We start from the raw sequence: 14270 nt of genomic DNA on the forward strand, positions 1-14270 counted from the left end.
TTAATTATACTTGTATGTGTGCAAACAAACTGTGTTGTTTGCGTTGCCTGTGAGATTTACTACAACAAGGTAAACAAAAAGTAGACAAAAACCGTAAAACATGAAAAAGTTTTATCTTTCGCATATTTTTTATTTCTGATTTATCTCCACCGTATCCAATTAGTTCTCATACAAAATCAAATTGAATTCACTTCAAATCTGTAATTGGGATTTTCAAAGTTAATTCATTTATTGAAAGGCCTTCTAACATTGATCAAGTACTGCATATATTTTGGAATTAACTGTCCTTTATCCTTCTCTGCTTATGTGTCGTAAGTCCATTTCAGCGGGCACACACACTATTTCATTGGTATTTCGTCTCATTTTAACGAGTAATGGTTTTAAGTTTAAACGAATTTGTCTGTGTAATTAGGTTCCTGTCCTGACCATTGCTAGTAGCAACTATGACCAGAAGAGAAAAAATATTAGATTATGTATTGGTGAAGTAATAAAGCGTATATTAAACAATAATGTTCTTTTACCTTTTTTAAATGAAATTTGTTGTGTTAAAGGAGCATGGCTCCAGCTTATCTTGTAGATTCACACCATTCTCACTTCTAAAACATGCTTATCCCTATTATGTTAATTTTTGTCTAAAAATACTTTTTGTGATATTTATCTTTATTATAACAGTCATTTTCAAGAAAATCAGCCCAAGTTGAGCTAACTTGAAAAATTTCTTACCATGCATATCATCACTGAAATTGTATTGTATTGTGTATTGTGCCTTAGTATATCCATACGGTACAATATTTGGGATAAAAACTTAAAATATAACCTTATGGACTCTATTTAGCCACCGTAGAATGGAAATCTTTTCGGGCATTTTTCGAACATTTTTCTAAACCGTATGCTTGATTTAATCAGTGTTAATTTTGAAAATATGAATCGCAGAAGTGAAGTTGAATTATATTTCCTAAATTCGTATTTTGTATAAGAACTTATTGGACATGGTAATGAGGTAAAAACAATTGTTCTTATGTTGAGAAATCTAAATGTTCTGGAGAGCCAAAGTTGAGCAATTTGTATGGAGATTTCATTTTTTTTGCGCTCCGTCCCGAAAGCGATATGTGAAAAAAAATTGCCGATGGAAATAGAAAGACAGCAGGTTACTTTGCAAATTGAAACTTGTCAACATTTCTCATTTGAATTATAGCCATTTATGTGCAATTGCACAAGATATTTCTGGAGAAAATATTCGCCTGAACTATGAAGGAGCTCCGTAACTCATTGGAATAGAGTCGAAAACTTTGGATACGAATGTTGATTGATTTGGGTGCTTTAATTTATTAGATCTTCGGCTTGAAGTCTAAAATGATTTGCATCAACTGATCTGAAATCAGTCGAAATTTAAAAAAAAATAAAAGATTCTAAAAATTCGAAAACTATTGCAGATATTTTGAATAATTTCTAGGATCCCCGAAACTATATTTGGAATTCTAGGATATGTTTTTTTTTTCAGTAAGTTTACGATATATTAAAATCGAACCTCAAAACTGTTGAAGCATCTTTAGAGGGATTCTAGCGAAAGTTTTAGACAAATTATGTGAAAAAGTATCGGCCCAAATTTATTTAGAAAAATCGAAAATCCATAGATTCATTGAGAAAATTTCAAATATAATATGTGGAAAAATAAGGAACTCATCATGGGTCTCTTTAAAAAGTTGTTCAGCTTTTCTATTAGAATATCCGATAAAAAAGCAAGCTCCAAAAAGTTTCGTCAAAAGTTAATTGGAATAATTTGAACATTTTGAAGAAGCCACCAGAAAGTTACCTAGCAGTCTGATTGATTTTTTTTATTCTTAAGGCTTACAAAAAATAATGGAAATCAACAGGCGATTCCTTCAGGGGAGGTACCCGAGATTTCGTAGAAATTCTCTTTGAAAAAGTATTCGCAAAAAAAATGGCCCTGCGATTTCAGATTCAGAAAACGGTTTCTTAGACGATTCTGGTGAGGAATTTCCCATTCATCAAGATAGGCCGATAAATTCCATTTGAACTGCAAACAGTCCTTATAGCAATGTGCTGAATAGTACCGGTCGTTAAATGTCACTAAAGCATGGCAATGGCATGCAACGTTGCAAATTTCAACTGACAGGGGAATCTCTTGAAAATCTCACAAAATTGTTTAAGACCATCTGTGTATGGATAAATTTGATTTTATCCAAGGTTTCAATACGTTCAAATGTACCTAGTTGAATACTAGTAGAATAGTGTCATCTTTACTGATTGAAAAAAATGGTAGCACCATTTTGAGTTGCATATAATTTGTTGTGTTAAATACAAAAAAGTAATGGGCAGAAAACTGGAATTCAGTGACAATGGAAAAAAAAATTAACCCTCTAATACCCAACCCCGCCTTTAGACGGGGTATAGTTTGAGCATGTTTGATTTTTTCTTTCCTGGACAATCAAAACTTTAATATTTTTGGCTGATATTTAGGACTGGTTTGTACATAATAAAAATGCTTTAGGTATCTTTTAAAGCGTATTTACATTTTTTTAATCATTGAAAAATTGATATTTTGGTCACTTTTCAGATGTCATTGTCACTTGGCGAAACTTTACGCATTTCCTCATTTTTTTTTAGTTTTTGATGTTTTATTACATAACGAAGCAATATTTTCAAAATCTGTTTTCATACACACACAGTTAGAGGAAGGATCGAGCTATCTCATGAAATTTTGTCAGGTGTCAAACTTTTACTAATTTATCAAAAACCATATTTAAAAAAAAAATATTCCAAAATGGTTTTCTTAAGACTGAAAAACATTTTCCACCTGAAAAAAATCAGGAGAGACTTTAATCCTTCCTCTAACTGTGTACGAAAACCAATTTTGAAAATATTGCTTCGTTATTTAATAAAAAAAAAATCAAAAACCAAAAAGTGAGGGAATGCTTCCAGTTTAGCATAGCATAGGCGATTGTACACATCGTGGGTGGCTATACAATGCTCAGCTTCATATGTTTTGAAAAATCTAGTACGTAGTGTCGCTAAAATAACGTTTGGGATTAACACCTTTTTCTACGTGTTAGAGCTGGTCGAAACAAGCATCACATTGTATACCTGGCCACGTCCTTACAATCGCTAGGAAAGGGTAGAAATGTTAGTTTAACGTCTATTTGAAGATACAGGGTACCCAAACTATCTCCATAGACGTTAAGGAAAAGGAATTTGTGTTCGTAGGGTGGGATTATTATGAGGAGCTCCATTCGACAGTTGACATTATTGATGGATGGTTTACATATACACTCCCGATCAAAAGTTCGGGGTCACCCCCTCAAAAACATGTCATTTTTTAGGCTCATATCTCCGCCAATTTGCGTCCGATTTCAAAACCCAAGGTTTCATTCAAAAGATAATAAGTCAAAGAAACTTTGAACATGATTTAAAAGAAACTTTTTCAAAAAAATTGTATGTAAACTTAGCCCAAAGTTGCCAAATTTTCTAAAAAATGAATATAAACTTACGGCAGTGTCGCTGGAAATTGGGTCGACCAAATTTTAAGATGAGAGCGGTAATATGACCCATTTTCTATTAGCTTTCAACTGCTTTTTACTGAACTTAAAAAATCTAGAAAAAAGTTAATAGGTAAATTAACTCTTCATGTCATCACGTCATTTACGTTAAGTTTTAGTATGTAAATTTCAACATATATGTGTGGTTCAATGTCTATGCAGTAAATATCATTCATTTTGTTTCAAATAAGCCAACAAGAATTAAAATTGAATGAAAGATGACAAAGATATCAACAAATCACATTTCCATGTTTAACGATAGTGACCCCAAACTTTTAACCGATAGATCATTATGAGGGGTGACCCCAAACTTTTGGTCGATGACATCAAGGATTAATTTAATAATTAACTAGTTTTCTAGATTTTTTTATCTAAGTTCTGTAAAAAGCAGTTGAAAGCTAATAGAAAACGGGTTATATTACTGCTCTCATCTTAAAATTTGGTCGACCCAATTTCCAGCGACACTGCCGTAAGTTTTTATTCATTTTTTAGAAAATTTGGCAACTTTGGGCTAAGTTTACATACAATTTTTTTGAAAAAGTTTCTTTTAAATCATGTTCAAAGTTTCTTTGACTTATTATCTTTTGAATGAGACCTAGGGTTTTGAAATCAGACGCGAATTGGCGAAGATTTGGGCCTAAAAAATGCCATTTTTTGAGGGGGTGACCCCAATCTTTTGATCGGGAGTGTATGTTAAATGAACTTACCTTGATATTCCTGAAAGAAAGTATATTAGAATACAAAAACAAAAATATAAACAACATACACACCTGCATAGCCATACTGAAGATATTAAAGGGGCCGAAGGATTGAGACAGCCAATCAATGTTTGACAAACACAAGATTGAAAAGGAAAAAAAAATAAATAAACAAATATGTAAAAACAGAAATCGTTCGCAGTAAAAGTAAAACCATTAAAACAAACAGAAACATCACAAAAACACATCGAGTTTCAATCCAAGCTCCCACTTTGCACAGGAAAATAGCACAATTGAAACTTGATGTGGTAGATCTTACGCCGTAACGCACCATTCCAAGGTGATCTTCCCACGTTACGGAATAAGTGAGGAAATGCTTCCAGTTTCGCCTTAAATGATTATCCTTAAAATTACAATTTTGGGCATATAACTCAGCTTGGTTGGGAAGGACTTGAGGCCAACTCTGAAACCAACAGGTTTCAAAAAAAAAACATGACGAAGAGAACAAAACTGCCATAAATACATAAGCTCCTTTATATGCTCTCTTCGGCCAAGTTTCTTCTTTTTTCCAATAATCTGAAATTAGGGCGGTCCAAATGATTCTCAAGATCACAATGTCAACTTTTTATTGTTTTCATATAGAGCAACAAAATGTTCTACAAAGCTGAAAAGCACTTAATTCTAAACAACTTTGCCGAACAAAACATATTGATATCTCTTATAGTTTCAGAGATGTTATTTGTTAAAGAAAAAACATGGAAAAAAGTTTTCATTTCTATAACTTTTTATACATTGAATTCTAAAAAAAAACTTTGTTTCGAACAGTTTAAGTGCATTTAATGTACAAATTTTGTTTCCAAAGACAGCAGAGTTCTATATCCTCAATTTAAAAAGTTATTCATGGTTTTCTTCTAAAAATGGCTTAAACTTTAAAATAAATGCCTCAGAATGGCGCAAGCCGATTTCTGAGCCGGATCTTATTCTCATCTTTTAATGCTGAAAAAAAACAAAAAAGGTGTTTTTCGTTTAAAGCTATTCAATTAATTTTGAAAATATGGAGTTTGTCGTCTTTGACAAAAAAGTGTGATATTATAGGTATAAAAAGTGTACAGAACAAAGTATTCCGAAAAAATCAACCAATCAAAACTTAATTGAAGAAAACCGATTCCTCTAAGGAATTTTACTTTCTTGTGGAATTTTCCTAGAAGAAACGGTTTTCTTCCAAGATGTTTTGATATTTTTTTTTTTTCAGAATAGGGGAGACTGAGGAGACTTGATCCCTGGGGAGACTTGTTCCCCCCATATTTCTCGGAATCAAAAACAGTTTTCTTCTAGCAGACGACAATGTTTTGGCTAAAATTGATTTCAATTGTGTATTGCATTATTTTTTAATGGCTGATGGTTTGTTTTCAGTCTTTCAGAAATCTTTTAGGCGATTCCGAAAAATCTCAATAACTTTGTGAAAATTGAACCAAATTGTGTCAAAATTTCACAGCACATAGTATAAATAAAATGCTATCAAACGTATTTATCCATATAAGGCTGTTATATAATTATTTCAATTAATGTAGCTTAGTGTATACAACAATGACATGGGGAGACTTGATCCCTCGAGGATTACACACACATTATACATGTGAAAAATAATATTCTATTTGAAAGCCTCTATTTAATCGGAATTCTGGTATATTCAATGATAAAACGTGCCAGATAATTATTATTTTAGTAAAATCATTAAAAGGGGGATCAAGTCTCCCCATTTTCAAAATACGGCATATCCTTAACAATTTAAGGAAATCTTAAAATTTCTAATACTCCGTATTCATAAAAAATGCAAGAAAACTTGAAAAGAAAATAAATAGGAAACTTCTGAAGTTATTTTCCCTTTAAATTAGCCATGTGCTCAAAAGGGGATCAATTGTGGCCCATTTTTGAAAAATACATCGTAAAACCACTGTTTTGAAAACTTTAACAATAATTTAAGTCCTTCTGTTGTGTATAAACTTGCAATAGATGTTTACCTGCCATTCTGTACGAAAATGGATCAAGTTTTGTGTTTTTTCTTAAAGTTACAGGCAAATTAAGAAAAAGGGATCAAGTCTCCCCAGTCTCCCCTACTTTGTTCTGAACACTTTTTCTACTATCACACATTTTTGTCGAAAATGACAAACTCGTATCTCTTATATTTTCGTAGGTACTTAGGACCCTTTTTCTATGAAAAATTCCATATTTCATTTTATCGCTTGGAACAAAATAACAACTTTTTAAACTTTACTGTCTTTGAAAAAAAAAAAATGCATAATAAATGCACTACAACTACTCGGTCGAAACAAAGTTTTTTGCGAGAAATCAAGTTATCGAAATAAAACCTTTTTTTCAGGTGTTACCCTCATTTTTTTCTTTAAAAAATAACATCTCTGAAACTACAGTATGACCCATAAAAAAAAGGCGAAATTCCATTTTTTGCCATATTTGATGATTTTTAATCAAATAATCCTAATGAATCAAACTTTCTTGGATTAGGATACAATAAGGAGGTCATTGTCATACAGGATCTCCAAATTTTTTGTCAAAACATTCATTGGTTACGTATATGGGATACCTTATAGTTGTTAACAATTTCTAAATAAAATCAAGTTTTCCTCTAATTTTCAGAGCAAAATGAACTGAGATTAAAACTTTTAAACACTTGGAAACCATGAAGAAATATGTACTCTTTAATACGCCCAGGTTTGAACAAAATTTTAAAAATAATTTCAAATGTTTAGGAAACAAAAACTAAAAAAGGTGCTACATATTAAAAACCGTATTTAAGATAAAATAAAAAAAAATAACACTGTAACATTTTTCAAAACAATTTTTTGTCGATGAAGGCATATAAACCTACCTTATGATAGGTACATATACTGAGTACTTAAAAACAATTTCATGCTTAAAACATAATATTTTCTAAAAATTATCATTTGTCAAATATGTAATTCAATTTTCAGAAAATGTCTCTTAATTTATAAGTTAATATTATTTTCGTTCTTGTCCGACGAGCCAACGAACTCCTGAAGACCTTATCCAGCCATAAAAGTACTATTTTGAAAATAAAATTTGATTGAATGTGATTGAAAGCAATTGAAAGGAAATCATATCCTTAAAAAACGGCCTCTGGCGCGTGGACGATTTCGACATCCATATGTTCAACGTTATATTTCCAAAGGTATGTGCATGAAATCAGTCTATGTTCCTTTGCCATTATCAGATAAGTGGCTCTACTATACTATCCAATAGATACATGCAAGGTTAATCAGTTCGAAGTAGGGGAACGATGACTTTGAAAACTTTCGCATTTTTTATAGGTCATACTGTATAACAGATATCATTATGGTATATTCGCAAAGTTTTTTTAGAATTAAGTGCTTTTCAGCTATGTAGAACATTTTATTGCTCTATATGGAAACAATAAAAAATTGGCATTGTGGTTTTGAGAATCATTTGGACCGCCCTAATTTCAGATTAATTTAACTTTCCAAAAAAAAATCAACTAGCTGTAACTTTTTGATAAATGCATCATAAACTCTCACATTTTTACTGTATGTCAATAGTTGTGTTAATAGTAACTAGTTATGTATCAGTGATCAAAATTTGAAAATGAGATTCTAGAATAAAGTATAATTATCGGATAGCCAAATTTGAGCTGTTATATCTTCGGATTCAATGAACCGAATACAATGAAATTTTAAACGTTTGACTCAACTTGAAATTAATACCAAGAGAAAAAGTTATAGCGATTTCATTTATTTATTTTATGATTTTTCAGTAAATTGGTCTATTTTTAATATGCATCCCACCACTTTTTCAATTTATTGCCGGCTACGTTGTTACTTTCCTTCCAAACGTGTAAATTACCTTACCTTACCAATCAGGCTAAGACCGGGGTGGCCTCTGCTGTACATAGTAGCCTCCTCCATTCCACTCGGTCCATGGCAGTTTGTCTCCAGTTCCGCACTCTGCGTAGGGTCCGCAAATCGTCCTCCACTTGGTCGACCCACCTAGCTCGCTGCGCTCCACGTCTTCTTGTATTGGTCGGATGACTCTCGAGAACCATTTTAGTCGGGTTGCTATCCGATATCTTGATGACGTGACCCGCCCACCGTAGCCTCCCGATTTTCGCGGTATGGACGATGGTTGGCTCTCTTAGCAGCTGATGCAGCTCGTGGTTCATTCGCCTTCTCCAAGTCCCGTCTTCCATCTGCACTCCGCCGTAGATGGTACGCAACACCTTCCGTTCGAAAACTCCAAGGGCGCGTTGGTCCTCTGCACGTAGGGTCCATGTTTCGTGCCCATAGAGGACGACCGGTCTAATCAGCGTTTTGTAGATAGCAAGGTAGATAGTTAACTTCGTGTTACGGCGAACTTTATTCGATCGTAGAGTTTTGCGGAGTCCAAAGTAAGCACGATTTCCTGCCACAATGCGCCTCTGAATTTCTCTGCTGGTGTCGTTAACGGCGGTCACCAGTGAGCCCAAGTACACGAATTCTTCAACCGCCTCGATTTCATCACCGTCGATATAAATTCGGGGTTGCGGGCGCGGTGACTCCTCCCCGGAGCCCTTTGCCATCATGTACTTTGTCTTCGACACATCAATGACTAATCCGATTCGCCTGGCTTCACTCTTTAGTCGGATGTACGTTTCCGCCATCGTCTCAAATTTACGAGCAATAATATCAATATCATCAGCGAAACCAAGCAGCTGAACGGACTTCGTGAAAATCGTACCACTCGTGTTAATCCCCGCTCTCCTTATTACACCTTCTAAAGCAATGTTGAACAGCAAGCACGAAAGACCATCACCTTGCCGTAACCCTCTGCGAGATTCGAAGGGACTCGAGAGTGTCCCTGATACTCGAACTACGCACATCACTCGATCCATCGTCGCCTTGATCAACCGTATCAGTTTATCCGGGAATCCGTATTCGTGCATAATCTGCCATAGCTGTTCTCGATCGATTGTATCATACGCCGATTTGAAATCGATGAACAAGTGATGTGTGGGCACGTTGTATTCGCGGCATTTCTGCAACACCTGGCGGATGGCGAACATCTGATCCGTTGTAGCGCGTTCACCCATAAATCCAGCCTGGTATTGCCCCACGAACTCTCTTGCAATCGGTGATAGACGGCGGCATAAAATTTGGAAGAGTACCTTGTAGGCAGCGCTCAGTAGTGTGATCGCGCGATAGTTCCCGCAATCCAACTTGTCGCCCTTTTTGTAGATGGGACACACGATACCTTCCATCCATTCCTCCAATACTTCCTCCTCCCAAATCTTGGTAATGACTCAGTGTAGTGCTCTCACCAGTGCTTCTCCACCGTATTTTAGAAGCTCGCTTGTTAGTTGATCTGCCCCAGCGGCTTTGTTGTTTTTCAACCGGCCAACTTCCTCCTCAATCTCTTGGAGGTCAGGGGCCGGAAGTCTTTCGTCCTGTGCACATACTCCTAAATCTGTTACCACGCCACCTTCGGGACTTGCAACGTCGCCATTGAGGTGCTCATCGTAATGCTGCCGCCACCTGTTCTTCCTGCTGGCGCTTCTTCATCCGGAAGACTGAGTTCTGCCTGTTCCGCGCCTGTTTGTAACGTGCCTCATTTGCTCTCGTACGGTGTTGCAGCATTCTCGCCCATGCTGCATTTTTCTCGTTTTTTAACTGTTCACATTCGTACCAGTCGTTTCTGTGATTCGGAGTCGCGAAACCTAGTGCTGTAGCCGAGGTACTACCTATGGCGGATCGGATGTCCCTCCAGCCATCTTCAAATGTAGCTGCGCCAAGCTGCTCTTCCGTTGGTAGGGCCACTGCTAACTGCTGCGCGTAGTATTGAGCCACTTCAACGTTCCGCAGCTGCTCGATGTTGAGTCGCGGCGTTCGACTTCGACGCGTGGTGATAACTGTCGAAAGTTTTGAGCGCATGCATACAGCTACTAAGTAGTGATCCGAATTTTTGAATTAGGTTCGACTGTAGAATGAACTGTTTTCGGGTGGCTTTTCAGTCTAGCGTAAAATCAAGACAAGTGCTACTTGTTTAATTCCGACGTTTCGGCCATTGGACTCGGCCTTCCTCAGGGGATATAAACTTGCACCGTCCCTCGTATGCTGCTAAAAGCTTTGCGCTGAATTGTCTGTTTTAATAAAGTTCTTTTCCTGGACACCGCATTTGGTTTGGTTTCGCGGTTGCGTGATCCGAATCTATATTCGCACTGCGTTATGTGCGGACATTGCATTGGTTATATTCGAGAAGAATTTACCGTCGATTAGAACGTGGTCGATTTGGTTTTCTGTTTGATGGTCGGGTGATCTCCAGGTGGCTTTGTGGATATCTTTGCGGGGGAAGAAGGTGCTTCGGACTACCATACCACGGGAGGCTGCAAAGTTTACGCATCGCTGGCCGTTATCATTCGATACGGCGTGCAGGCTGTTTCGCCCGATTACCGGTCTGTACATTTCCTCCCTTCCTACCTGCGCGTTCATGTCACCGACAACGATTTTCACGTCACGCGGCGAGCAACCATCGTATGTTTGCTCTAACTGCACGTAGAACGCTTCTTTCTCGTCATCAGGTCTCCATTCGTGTGGGCAGTAGACGTTGATGATGCTGTAGTTGAAGAAACGGCCTTTAACTCTTAACATGCACATCCTTGCGTTGATCGGCTGCCACCCGACCACACGTTGTCGCATCTTACCCAAATCCTGTTCCCAGTTCATTGGTGGTGCCACAGCTTTGGTAGAAGGTAGCCGCTCGGTGCCCGCTTTTCCACACTTTCTGTCCAGTCCAACAAAGTTCCTGCAACGCCACGATGTCGAAGTTGCGGGGATGTAGTTCGTCGTAAATTATCCTGTCACATCCTGCGAAACCTAGTGACTTGCAATTCCATGTTCCAAGTTTCCAATCGTAGTCCTTATTTCGTCGCGTGGGTCTTTGCCGATTGTATCGAGTCGTATTTTCTCCTATGTATATTCTCCTATGTTATTCGCAATGGGGATTTTTACGGGTGGCTTATTGGGCCTACGCCAACACTCCTGTCTCGCCGGAGGGCCATCGTGCCAGTTCTGTTTAACGTCCCAACCAACACTGGGACGACCACGCTGATGGGGCTACCACCTTGGATCTAGCGGGGCGTGGTGCAGCGTTTCTTATTCAGCCGCTGGATGCCAGAACAGACGCTGTTTGAGCCGCACCTCCTTGGTGAACAGACGCTCGGGCCGTACCTCCTCAATCTAGCTGAAGTCAGAAGGACAACAGGCTGCACTACCAGCTAAGCACAAAACTCTTAGCTGGCGGTCTTTGTCATCGTTTGACCCGTGGAAGCATGAGGTAGGAACTTGTGAGGATCAGAGCTATGTTAGACGCTCTTCTTTCGACACACCGTTTTGCAGCCCCGTGAATTAATATGAACTATAATTAGCATCTTGAATTCTGAAACGATGTTGAAGTTTTGAATCATTTGTTGTTTTATTGGAAAAATAATCGAATCGTTATAATTTTCTTCCATGTTAAGAATTTAAATGTAAGTCAAGAGTTTTTCATTGTTCATTGTATAAGTCAAAAATGGTCAAAATTTCATTGCATTCGGTTCATTGAATCCGGAGATATAAGAGCTCGAAGTTAGCTATCGATTAATTATACCTTTTCCTAGACTCTTTATAACTTCGTGTAGAATAGTCCGATCTTTTCCAAATTTCGACAACTGATACACAACTAGTTGATCTACTTACAGTGAAAATTTGAGAATATTTAATGTACTTTCAAAAAATTACAGCTAACTGAATATTTTTTGGAAAATCAAAATTTTGCCTGTCCCGATCATTTTGTCTATCCCCTGTATCAATCAAGTTCTACAAAAAATGACATTTGCGACGGTTTCAGATGTGTAAGAAACATTATTGAAATCCCTACAAGAAGTTATATGAGACGAACATATCTGAAAATTGAATCCCATGACGCGGGTAGAGCACCTTACAATGGTTCGTTGCGGTGTTTGATCTGCTCCATCAAATTTAGATCTTGCTACATATTTTCCTGTCTAAAGTAATCAGGCAGATATGTACTTTCTAAGATCTAGGTTTGGTGTACTTTTTTATGTATGTGCTATATTTGAATTTGTACTGCTAATAAACATTTTATTTCTGGAGGATTCAGCAAAATTCCATGTGTGAATTAATGCTAATCAAAAGTAATCATAACATTTTAGTTTTCAGATAACAAAAAGGTGAGAATGGCATATCATGTAATAAATAATTACACTTGTACACACCACACACATATCACATCATATATTGGGAAAGAGAGGGACCATCAGGGCACCGGATTGAAACGATTTGGACAGGAGCCTGGGACTGCCTCCTCCTTGTTGTTAACATTTCGTGGATTGAGGGCGGGTTCTTCGACCCCATCTATTGGTAGTATTCTGTTAATTAAGGACTTAATTTTGCAGTTGTTCGTGGGGGAACATTCTTCTGGAAGGAGATTATTTTCCCCTGATGCGGATTTCGCGCAAGTGCCTCTGCTTGCGCATCCGCACAACTCTTTTTGGCCTTTCATACAGGAGACTGATCACTAACAACAGCACAATCTTGATCAAATTGCTTTTCAGATTATTCCAGTGCTATAGGCTGTTGTCTTGCTACAATAGATGGTAGAACAAAATCATCAAAACTTCTTCAAAAATTGAAAATTTTACACTAAGTGTTCTCTAAGCACTTCCATAATTGAGGAGCCAAGATACAAAGTGGTGTAAGTGACCATTTTGTCGATTTTAAGCTGAACATATCACAAAATTCTTCAGTTTTCAAGATATTAGGAACTTTTTCAAGATTATTTTTACCATGATTAGAAAAAAATACAATAAATCAGAGAAATTTGGATTGAATTTGAAACTCCATAATTTTGTATGGGGGGCCGTTCATAAACCACGTAGACTTTTTGGGGGGAAGGAGGGGGGATCTGGCCAAAGTCTACGCTCCATACAAATTTCATTTTTTTTTGTATGGACAAGTCTACGAGGGTGGGGGGGGGGGTGGTGTATCTTAGATGGCCAAATTTTGGTCTACGTGGTTTATGAACTGCCCCTGGGATGAAAAATTGGTTGAAAAACTTTAAACGTCATTTACTCGAAAGTGGGTTTTGTTGCTTACACCCCTTTGCTTCTAACCTCTTTACTTTGATTTTTTCGTTAAGGAATCCGATTTTGAGTGAAAAAGGAGCGTGTTAAAAGCGGAACCTATCAATCAGAATCCTTCCTTGTGAACTAGTTGAAAATGACTACTGTAACAAAACCGAATACTTTATAACTTTTAAATGATGATAAAGTAATACGACATGCACTATATTACAAAAGACACGGGGTACATCACAATATATCAAATATTGGTCGCATTGGTTATGTCCCGAACATATAAAAAAAACTCTTTACTGAGAAAGAGAGCTACTCCTGCCAATGGCTATTACGCATATCTTGTGACAGGCACGCCCAAGGATTTTTTTTATTCTGGATCGACCTGAAATTGAACCCGTCACCCTCAGCATGTTTTTGCTGAATATCCGCGCGTTTACCGCTTCAGTTACATGGGCCCTTTTGACCCCTGGTTCTCAATATTTTTAGATTCTGTGATCCTTTTCTTATTATATGTATTCAAGATATTTATCACAATACTCCTAAAATCTGAACGGAGATCATTATCGTATAGCATAGTTTGCCTGAGAAAGGTAAATTTATCGGTTTGTCTATATCAAGAATCACAACCGACTAAAGCAACAGCAGCCTAGTCTTCCATGGTTAAAAAGCAAGATTGGTTAAATCATATTTTCAAACAAGAAAACATGTTATCATGTATCCATCCGTGGAGCGGTTCCACAGATAGGTAGGACAACGTGAAACATGAGCAAGTAAACGACAAACCTTACTGCCTTAGAGCAACGCCTTTGATTGTGATCCTTTTCAGTCGCGTCGCGTTTGAGCGGCATGATTTGC

Source organism: Aedes albopictus, chromosome 3, assembly GCF_035046485.1.
Source record: "Aedes albopictus strain Foshan chromosome 3, AalbF5, whole genome shotgun sequence".
NCBI lineage: Eukaryota > Metazoa > Arthropoda > Insecta > Diptera > Culicidae > Aedes > Aedes albopictus.